Source organism: Rattus norvegicus, chromosome 4 (genome assembly GCF_021556685.1).
Source record: "Rattus norvegicus strain SHRSP/BbbUtx chromosome 4, alternate assembly SHRSP_T2T, whole genome shotgun sequence".
In the NCBI taxonomy this organism is placed as follows: domain Eukaryota; kingdom Metazoa; phylum Chordata; class Mammalia; order Rodentia; family Muridae; genus Rattus; species Rattus norvegicus.
This window is the reverse complement of record NC_141537.1, coordinates 52,513,609-52,525,185: the sequence shown is the minus strand read 5'-3', so window position 1 is coordinate 52,525,185 and position 11,577 is coordinate 52,513,609.

Genomic DNA, 11,577 nt, shown 5'->3' with positions numbered 1-11,577 from the left:
TGTCCTGTCTCCTCTCTTTCTGTTCTCATCTCCTCCTCTTCCTTCAAACTTCTCTCCTGCGCATCCTTCCTTCTCCTCCAATGACAGGCCTCCTTCTATTCTGTACCTGCCCCTCACCTGTACTTTACAAATTCAATGGGGAGGTTCTGGTGAAGTCACCTGATTCCTGAGTACATGACTAGGCAGCTGTCCTTGGGGCAGTGGAATTAGCGTAAAAATACAGATAACTTCAGGGCAAACCACAACAATACAATATGGCAGATATGGTTGCACTCTAGTACCCATATACCAAAAGAGGTATAGAGAAAGTCAATAGCTTGTTCAAGATCTCAAAAGCCACAGTGATGAGGACCAAGGACTAGGAAGCAGGAAATCTGTTTCCACAGCCATATTTGCAGTCATTCTCCATACTACAATGCAGCAGCAAGCCACAGATGTGGATAAAAGTGGTGCTACCCTGGCAGGAAGCAACTGGGATCCATCAGAAAGGAGCACATAGGTAGTGGTGCACACCAATCCTCAAGGTTCTCATACACTGTGTTCTTGCCTGGTAGACCAACTGTATCAAAGGGCATCCAGAATCCTTCTGAGTGCAAGATTCCATGTCCTTATCATGGACCAGTGAAGGAGAAATTAAATATACACAAATGGAAGTAGACAGAAATACAGTGAACAGGGGATTCTCACGTGGGTGGGAAGCATGTACAGGAGGGGTCAGCATGTTTCTTAAAGGAACGTGTGTTCACAGGAGTATTTCCTGACTTTTTGTAAGTCTCAACCACACTGGCTAAGGGGTTAAAAGACCCCACTGAAGGGCTGGGAAGATGGTTCAGAGTGCAAGAGTACTTGTTGTACAACCATAGCACTGGACCTCAAATCCCATCAACCATGTAAAAGCTGGGCATAACTACATAGGTGCCTGTAATTCTAGCACCACGGGAAAGTGGAGACAGGGAGATCACTAGGTCTTGCTGCCATCAATTTAACTCTAAAGTTAGTGAGAGACCATGTCTCAAAGGAGCATGGTGGAAGGTGACAGAGCAGGACATCTTCCTCTGACTTCAGTGTATATCATGTACAGGACCATATTTCTGTTATACACACAGATACATACAACAACAACAACAACACACACACACATACACATACACACACGGGGGGGAGGAGTCAGACAGACACAAAGATATACACACATGTAGAGGAATGTTAATCTAGCAACTTGGCTGCTCTGGTAAGGGATCATATATCCAAAGACCTTCTAGGTCAATGTAATCCAGCTAGAATGCCAAAAACCTTTAATCTCTTTGTCTGGAATACAGACATGCCCTTAGTACACAACTTTAATCCTCCCCAAATGAAGGTAAAGTCAGTTTGTATAAGGAAGCAGCCATGTTTGAAAGAGAGGTCTAATTGAGGGGAAGACAAAGTGATGAATCAGAGAAAGATTTGACAGAACGAGTCAGAGATAGGATATGCCCAACTCTCATGAGAACAGACAAGAAAGAGAGTACTTAGGAGCAGCAAAGATAGAAGTGGAGAGCAGTTCAGTGAGTGCAGTTCAGTTTAGTTCCTTCAGGGGTTCACATAGTTCAGTGCAGGTCAACAGAGGGAGTTGAAGCCAGAGAATACGGAGGAGCCAGCAGTAGCTTGAGGCCAAGCAGAGCAATTCGGTGAAAAACTGAGAGAAGCCACATTGACTCTGTCAGCTTGGTGAGGAGTTTGAGCCCCAACAGCTGAGTTGAACCAGCCATCCAGAGTTCAAAAAGAACTAGAAAGGATTAGCTTATTCAGCAGTAAGTCTCTGAGATGACAATTGTACCAGGAAAATAAACATTAGACAGACAGACACACACATATTCACACATAGACATGTACATGCACACAAACATACAAATACAAACAGGCACACATGCATACACAGAGAGAAACACGTGGATATGCACACATATAGACACCATACATAGACACACACATATACTCAGACACACATGTACAGACTCACAGAGACATAAACACACACACACACACATATATATATACACAAATATGCACCACACACAGACTCACAGACACATACATACATACATACATACATACATACATACATACACACACAAACACTCAAGGACAACACAGACATATACTTAAATTAACAACTTTAGAGGAAACTCATGGGATATTCATATCTTTTGCTGTCTCTGAAATCTTCTGGCTTTGGGTGTGTTATTTAGGATTATTCAAAACAAGCCAAGAAACCCACAACAGGGTTTTCAGCCTGTTCTGACTCTTCTGGTAAATCTTTGTCAGTTTTTTCAGTGTTTTCCCCCAGGTGAAACTGTGTAAGGTCTTTGTCATATGATAATTTTCTTCAGAGTAGCCTCCACTTCCTCAGGGATCTTGGGAATGCAATCTGTGGATCACACTTGGCTTACCCATGGTTCAACCTGCATGAGAGAGAGTGAGATCATCAACTCTTCCCATTTAGACTTAGAAAGTGGAACCCAAGATCACCTTACGTCCAGGGCAGTCTCTGCACAGTAGTCTCAGAATAAGCTTGCAGTCAACGAGAAGCCATGAGTTACTTTTACCAATGCATTTCTCAACTGTTCTCGAACTTACTTTAAACCAAGGGCACAGCATTACATTCCTGTGTGTTTCATCCTTTGGGGTTAGTATATTCGGTAGTCTGGTTTGAATCTTATTACAACCTTCCAAGATAGGTAGGCTCTAAGCAAATGTTAGTTGGTCTGAAATCTATGCCCTGTCCTATATTATTGAAGCAAGCTTTGCCAAGACAGGTTGGGACCTTGTGCTTTGACCCAGGGTACTTTCATCAGAAGTACCTTTCATAGATATAAGATCTGCTGATAATTTAAAAATTTCTGGTTGACGCTTTTCAAAGAAGACATAAACGAAGCATGGTGGCTCATGCCTGTAATTCCAGTTCTTGTGAGGCTGAGGCCAGAAATTTGCCATGAATCTGAGCAGTCTAGCTATAGAGTGAGAAATTCACGTTAATAATGCATTTGTATTTATTTCGGATACAAAATATCCACATTTATCCCTCATATATTAATATATTATAATTAATAATTATAATAATGAAGGATTGTTATTATCATTAATAATTACATTACATAATTATTAATGTTATAATTAATAACTATAATAAGTATTATTAAGACACTTTGCATGATCTTTTAAACATCAAGTCATCAAATTTAGAGTGCACTGTATGTCTATTACAGATCTCAATCTGATCACCAGTCACATTTCAGGCAACCAGAAGTCACTGGTGGCCATAACCTACCATCTTGGACGATATAGCTTTACACTATGTCTGATTCGGTTTATAACTAAGCTCTATATAAATGAAATTAGAGAAAAATAATCTACAGAGTTCTACAACACCATACTTTTTTCTTTTCTCCTATATCTTAGAACTAATTTTCAGAATTCCATCTTTGTTCCAGAGTGTGTATACAGTCATATCTTTTTATGCTTATTACCATACTTTGCCTTTTCTCATTTGTGGATCCTTTACAAATAATGTAGATTCTTTTACTACTGTCTACAAATTAAAAAAAACCAGCCATCTTCAGGCTGGGGAGATAGCTAAGAGGATAAAGTGCTCGCTGAGCAAACATTAAGGGAAAAACCAGGCATGGTGGCACAGTACGCATAACCCCAGTGCACGTGGAACAGAAATAGATTCCAAGAACTTGATAGCTAGCTGATATAGCCAAAACGTCATGCTCCAGGTTCAGTGAGAAATCCTGCCTCAAAAAATAAGTTATAGAAGAAAACATATAGATGCTTAAAACACATGCAACTCATATGTACATACATAGAAACACACACATACATATACAGAGAGAGAGGGAAAGGGAGAGGGAGATGGGTTACTACTTCCAGAAATATTAGTTTATCACATCTGATATAATAAATGACTCTGTAAATAGAAATGTATGACCATATAAATATGTGAGATGAAGGGCTTCCTAAAGGTTATGAGGAAGAATCTGTTAAATGCCTGCTCCCTCCTGCCTAGTGGTGGTTTCCTGTTGTCTACTGCAATCATTTCTGTAGGAAAGTATCATCCACTCTCTGCCTATATCTTTACATACCTTTCTTCCTGCATATACCTGTTTGAAATCTCCCATTTTTATAAAACTGCAAGTCATCTCTAATTAAAGGCCACCTTACTTCACCATGACTGTATACAGGTCTGCATTGATCCCATTTCCAAAGGAGTACTCTTCTGACATCCTGAGAATTAAGCCCTTAATGTACCAGTGTGGGGAGAATGCAATCCAATACATACCATATATGAACCATGGACATACTGACTAGGCCCCTTGGAGATCCTGCAAATAGTGCTAAGTGATTCTGCAACAGCCATGTCTTTGGGAGTGCCCCAGCTGAATAGAACTGCCTTGCTCAAACTATGTGCTCCTTTAACAGTATGCTAACCAGTGAGCACACATTCCTGACCTGTCTGTCCCAACTTGGGTTAATTTGCAAAGTCCACACCAGCTACCGAGCTCCCCGGGTAGTGAAATGAACCTTTGTTGGGACCGTATCACAGCACAACCTTCCCTCTACCTGCTCTGGCTTGCACTGCCTTTCTCCCACAGGTATCGATCCCAAGAGCATTGCCCAGGAACTTACGTGTGTCATTCCTGTCCCAGAGTCAGCTTCTGATCTGTAACATTTTAACCTTTATGAGGGATCCTAGAATATCAAAGTATCTTGTTATGAAATGCTGTCTGATCACAGCCAGCTTTGGTCATGAGCACGTTTTTTTTTTTTTTGATTGTTACTTTTACCATTATTTTCCACTGAAAATAAGGCAGCTCGGCGGTAAGAAGCACTTGCTGCTCCTGCAGGAGACAGGAGCTTCCTTTCCAGTAGGCAGATTTGTGCAGCTCACTATCTCCTGTACCTCTAGCCTCAGGACATCCAATGCTCTCTTCTGGTCTAGAAGACCCCATGTACAGAGCCCCACTAGCATACTCAGAAACAAGAATAAAGAAAACTAAACCTTAAAAAAAAGTATTATCCGTGACGTGAAATAATAGTTTCTCTTTAAATTATATACAGTAATATTTTAGGTTAGCTTCTAACGCAGACGAGAAAGCAAGATGTACACACGAGCAGATGCGTGGGTTATCAGAAAGACATGGTTGTGGCAATCAGGGTCAGAAGCTGGGGCTACCGTTTTGTGTCATTGTGCAGTTCAATAATTCTGGTTTTTTATTTCCTCATGAAGACTGTAGTAGGTCTCTATGTGGATAAGAATACTGCAGGAAGCACTTAGTATGTTTGGCTCACAGTAGGCAGCTTACCTATACGATGGCAGCATAATAAATGGCATTTATCTTACCAGGAAGTATAAAGATTAAGGTATTTCATACAGTCCCTATGTCATTCAAAATGCATTCCAAGGAACGTGCGGGTGGTCCACAAGCAAGGCGTGTGGTGGCTCTGGTTTCTAAGGTCCTCTAGCTGCAGCCACATCAGCACAGGCAGTGCGAGGAATACGCTGAAGGACTGGAGTGTTTCTTTATTATTTTTTTATTCTTTGTTTTTGTAGTGTTCCCAACAGCATCTTCACATCCAATTTCCTGAATTATCATTTAAACCGTTTGCAGTAAAGGAAGTAAAACCATCACTTGAGAAGAATCTATTATATAAAACCGTATTTCTAAAGAATGTGAATTTATTTAAAAAGTTCTGTTAAACTGACAAAACATTATTTCCAGTAAGTAGCTGTCTCGGGGATGGAAACTTCTCTTTTTAAGTGCTAAAAGATTCTGCACAGCACCAGATTATTGAGAAATGGGTTTTGAGAGAATACCTAAAAGTGCCAACGATGCGGCTTGTTCCGTGTTTGTGTTCAGAGTTAGAATGAGCCTTTTGAAGATGCTGTCAATGTGCTGACTTTATTATTAAAGGTCCTTAACCTTTTTATGGAGCGGTTGAACAATACTTTTTTTGTGCGACTCAGAATCAAGTAGGAGAGATTTTTATGTGTCAAGGTTTTCAGGTGCTTTTTTTCTTTAAACCGAAAATGATGTTGACAAAGATAAAGGGGGGAGTGATAAAAACAGACGGTCCCTGTGAGTTCTCCTGTGAGCGTTAGTGATGAGAGGAGTCTCCAGCCATGGAGCATTTAGTATACACTTTATTCTTAAGCAAAACACTCGCACAAAGTTCCCCTCTTCCTCTTAGAATTCTTACACTCTTATTGAAGCTTTGAAATAGCCTGCTACATGAACTAACAATAGACACTTTAGTAGTATCTCTTATTTCCTGGGGTTTAGTAGGTTTAGCCAAGGGCATCACTTCACCTGACGAGTCATGTTTTTGCAGGGGGCTGAGACTCAGAATCAATGCAGCTTTCAGAAAGTAATATTTCAGTCCATCCCCCAGTTACTTTTGGTTCTTTTTCTTTCTGAAACAGGGTCTCTATTATGAAGTTCTGGAACTTGCTATGTAGACAAGGCTAGTCTTAAACTCAAAGATCCACCTGCCTCTGCTTTTCCAGAGCTGGAACGAAAGGCATGTGCCACCATCTCAGGCCTTACTTTTGATTCTTTTCTAATATTTAGAAATGAAAAAGACCCAAAAATGCTACAGTTGTAACAGTCAAATGAAAATTTTCATGTAGAATTATCTGTAGTGGTAGCTGTATTGGAAATGAATGTGGTGTTCCAAGACAAGTGATTCGCATGGTTTATGTTTTTGTTTCGTGTCAAAATATACTCAGTGTTGCATATATCTTTGTATGCATCTAATATTACATGATCAACTATCATTAGATTCTCCCACATCAAATAAATAACCAGAAATTAAAAGAAATAGAGGGCGAAGGCCTTTTTCTCATTTATGTATACTCTCTTAGAGGCCACTGATATTTTATAACTTTTAATCTTTCCTTCATGAAAAATGTTATGTGATGCAAATACATCTTTGAATATATATTAATTCTATAATCATCTACATTTGCATCTAAACTATAAGAATAACATGCTGTTATCAGTCAGGCCTTAGCTAGAAACTTGGGTGGAAATTGGTTTTCTCAGATGGCCACTTATGCAATTTCAGATACATTTAAAAATCTATCTAAACTTCAACTGCTTTATCTGTATAATGACACTAATCAGCTACAGGGGGTTATACATAAAGTTGAATGTCTTTCATGCAAAATACACTTTTAGCCTATAGTACTCAGAAAATATAAAGTATTATTTTTTATAAAAGAAGTAATGCCAGTTTTCAGTTAACTTTGTATAATAATCTTATGTATTTTTATTTTTAAAAGATTTATTTTATGTTTACTTATATATATGTATGTGCATCCATGTGTATATTCATGTGAGTATGGGTACCTGTACAGAAGAGAAGAGGGCATCAGATTCCCAGGAACTGGAATTACAGGCAGTTGTTAGCTGCAGGATGTGGGTGTGGGGAACTGAGTCCTCTGGAAGACCAACAAGAACTCTTAGGTCTTGATCCATCTCCTCAGCCTCTAGTTTAAATTTTAAACTATTTCTGGATCATATTATTTTATATATCTCTTACACAAACTTTGTAAAATTAAAATTTTACCTAGGGGGCTGGAAGGGTGGCTCAGTGGTTAAGAACTGACTGCTCTTCCAGAGGTCCTGAGTTCAATTCTCAGCAGCCACATGGTGACTCACCACCATCTGTAATAGGATCTGATATCCACTTCTGATGTGTCTGAGACAGCATTACGTAAATAAATAAATACATACATAAATACATAAATTTACTCAGTATGATAGGGGTTTTAGTAGATAATTTTATGCCATTTATATTTATTGTTATATTTTTAATTTCTTGCTTTTCTAATTTTAAATTGGGAGTTTTACTAAAACTTTTAGAAGAAAATAAAATAATCAGTAATTTGTACCTGTCTCACTCTTTCCTTATCTTCTACTTTTCTAATGTTAGCTACATTAATTTTATGAACGTACATATGTGTTTATGTGTGAATGTATACATACGTTCAAGTTCCTGTGTATGGAGACCAAATGTCAAGTGTCTCCTGTGATTACTTTTCATTTTACTTTTAGGGACAAGACCTCTCACTGAGTCTGGAGCTCACCAATTTGCCAAGATGGGCTGGCCAGTGAACTTCAAGGATCCACTCATTTCTTTCTCTAGTCTGGAGTTTGCCATCACATCCAGCTTTTACATGAGTTCCAGAGATTTGAATTCAGCTCCTTATGCTTGTGCAGTAGGCACTTTACCAACTGAGCCATTCCTCAGCCCCTCTCCACCCTATGTTAACTACATTCTTATTTTCAATCTCTTTCCATAACTGCTTTGCTCTCTTTTTCATAGATATCTTGATTCCTTAAAATTATTATTGTCTTATTTACTGAGGAAGCTGCTAAAATTGTAGAATTAATATACTTCATTTCCTTTCTGAAAATTTGCCTTTTATATATAGTTTTTAATTGAGCCAGTGTTTAAACTTCCTTCTCTGCAATCATATTTCTCCCTTTTGTTTATATTGCTGATATATAAACAAATGTGTATCTCTCTCTCTCTCTCTCTATATATATATATATGTATGTATATATATATATATATATATATATATATATATATATGAAGACTCGGGCCACTGTTTCTTGAACTTCTTTGTTTATTAGAGTTATTTTTGTGTTTATTATATTCAAATCTTTTGTGTTATAGTCTAATGATTTTCTATCTTTTGAGTTTGCTTTATAAACCTTATCAAATGTCTATTATATATTGATCCAAAGATGCATCATTATTAATTGATTAATGCATTTTAATTGTTAGTATTATGGTTCTTAGATTTAGTAATAATTTTCCATGGATTTGATATATTTTTAAGATTAAAAAATGGTTGTAATTGGGCATATGGCTATTTTGAGCTTTGAGCCAAGAGTTATGACTAGACAAATTTAGCATATATAATTTCCAATAAAAGGCTTCAAATAACCTCAGATATTTTTTTAAGATTTATTTATTTATTTTATGTATGTAAGTACTCTATTTTTATGTATACCTGCAGCTCAGAAGAGGGCATCAGATCCCATTACAGATGGTTGTGAGCCACCATGTGGTTGCTGGGATTTGAACTCAGGACCTCTGGAAGATCAGCCAGTGCTCTTAACCACTAAACCATCTCTCTCCAGCCTCCAACATCAGATATTTTAAAAACTTTTTTTTCTCACTTAAAATACCTATGTTTATTTTGAAGAATTTCTAATTGAGTATTATGAGTCTTAATAAAAAAAATCATGGTAATCAAAATAAAGGACATCAGATGCCATCACATACCTGATACAATGGTGAACATAAGAATGATTAGCAACATCAAATATTAACAGACATATGCAGTGCCAATAGATGCTCCTGAAAGCATAAAATGGTGTTACATTGTAAAAATACTGGCCACGCCAATGGAAACAAATTTATGCTTACCTTATGACCCTGCAATCTTACTCCCAACATAAATGCCTCCTCATACACTTAACATTTATAGATTCTTTGTAGTGCCATTATTCCACATTACCACTATGTTAAAAATGTTTACAGTAGCCTTATCCTGTGCAAGAACTCATCATTAGAATAGAAACATTAATCATGGTTTAGTCACACAGTAAAGTAAGAGCAATTGCAATGAGAAACATGATTAATCTTGGAATGCAACCTTTAAAGGACAGAAGTTCAATGAGATACTAAGTACTAGGAATTTCATTTATATTAAGTTAAAGAATGGGCACAAGTAGTCTGTGGGGTTAGAAATTAAAGCATAGATCACCTTTAATAAAAGGCTGTAAGATGTAAGATTGTGAAACAGCGTAGACCTTTTGGAATACTGGTAATATTCTATTTCTTGACTTTTGGTGCATAGGTATATATCTTTTAGCGCCCAGCTAACATTATGTCTGTGTTCTGTATGCATATGTGGATCAATAGAATAAAATCAACACACTTGAAATTCATTTTCAATTTTAATGGGGCTCAAACTGCCTTTATGGGTTGTACTCATCCAACATTTAACATTTACCCAGTAGAACACTAACTGTGCTGTGTTTACTGTCTCATCTTCATAATCACCAGGGAAGATAGCAGTTGGGTCTATTTTGTGCATCACAGATTTAAGGGTTGAAGAACTAAGTTATTTTTCCAGGGTCACACATAATTATGGTACGCTGCCCCGACAATGTTTAAAGTTCCCAATTAATTCGAAATGTCTGGAACTTCAGGTTTTGCCTTGTGCCATTTTGGAATAAATGGAAAGAGGAAAAAAATGCTGATCACAAATCACAATTTTATAGACAGGAAGCCAGAGGCGAGTTCTTTTGTATGGGTATTTATTTACTAGCTGTACCCAAAATTACTGTGACAAACACAGTGATGTGTTTTCCCCCTAATTTTTTGGAACTTCATTGAATGAGGGGGGAAAAGAATCTCAAACCACTGATAGCACTAAATATTTTGTGTAAAGGCATCTACCTATTGTTGACCAAAGAATTCCACCTGCTAACTGGGCTACCTCAGAAGCCCAGCTGTGATAAATAGTTGCTACTGTGTCTTTTGATGCCTTATGCAGAGAGGCAAATGCCTAACACTCCAAAAGGGTTCTCTTTCTACTCTGAAACATTGTCTGACATTACATTAAGTAGCTTGAAAATACTGTAACCATTGATGCATAGTTGTTATTAAAGTATCTTCAAATCAATGAAAGAAATTAATAAACAGAAAACTCAGTCTTAGGCAAGATCTTCTCATGGTTTTCTAGTTAAGAAAAAATAAATTAGCACTCTCAGCAGGGGGAAAGCCACAGATTATGTGGGACTCTTTTGTCAAAGAAAGACTTTGCTCTCAATGTTAATTTAATTTGCATGCATTTCTGAAGAAATCGTTTATCACTTTACTTCGCATATACCTTGGATAATATTTATGCTTCCATATACGTTTTAATAAAATATGCTACTTTTCTCTGGAAGACTAATTTAGCATGAGTTAATACAGGAAATAACCAAAGGAAAATTTGATAATTTTATGTAAACCCATCACACATTATCTCAGAGACTATTTTTTTTCATTGTTATGATCAAAGTTTGAGACCAAGCAGTTTCTGGTGCATGTTTCTGTCTCCTTGTATTATTTATGATGCCCCCAGCTTCTCTTTGATTCCTCGGAGGCATGCTGTTTTCAGTCTGTTGCCTCCATTTTCAGCAGTCATGCGTTTGGGGAGCTCAGATAACATAAAAAGATGACGAGAGCTGATTAGCCTTGCAGAATGTGAGCAGTATTTCTGATGCTGCATGGACAAAGGCGTAGGCGTAAATACCTTTAGCTCTCAGATGGTCGCCTTGAACAGACAACTCAATCAGGAAATGAGACGCGCTCTGAACTTGCCATCAACTTTCCACCCTGGGTGAAATCATCGCTCAGAGGTCTCCACCCATCTTGCTCCCTTTACCTCAGCTGAGCTCCACACTGCTCTCTGTGGACGCACAGAAGGGTGTAGTTTTTACTAGATATCTGAGTGGTTTTGTC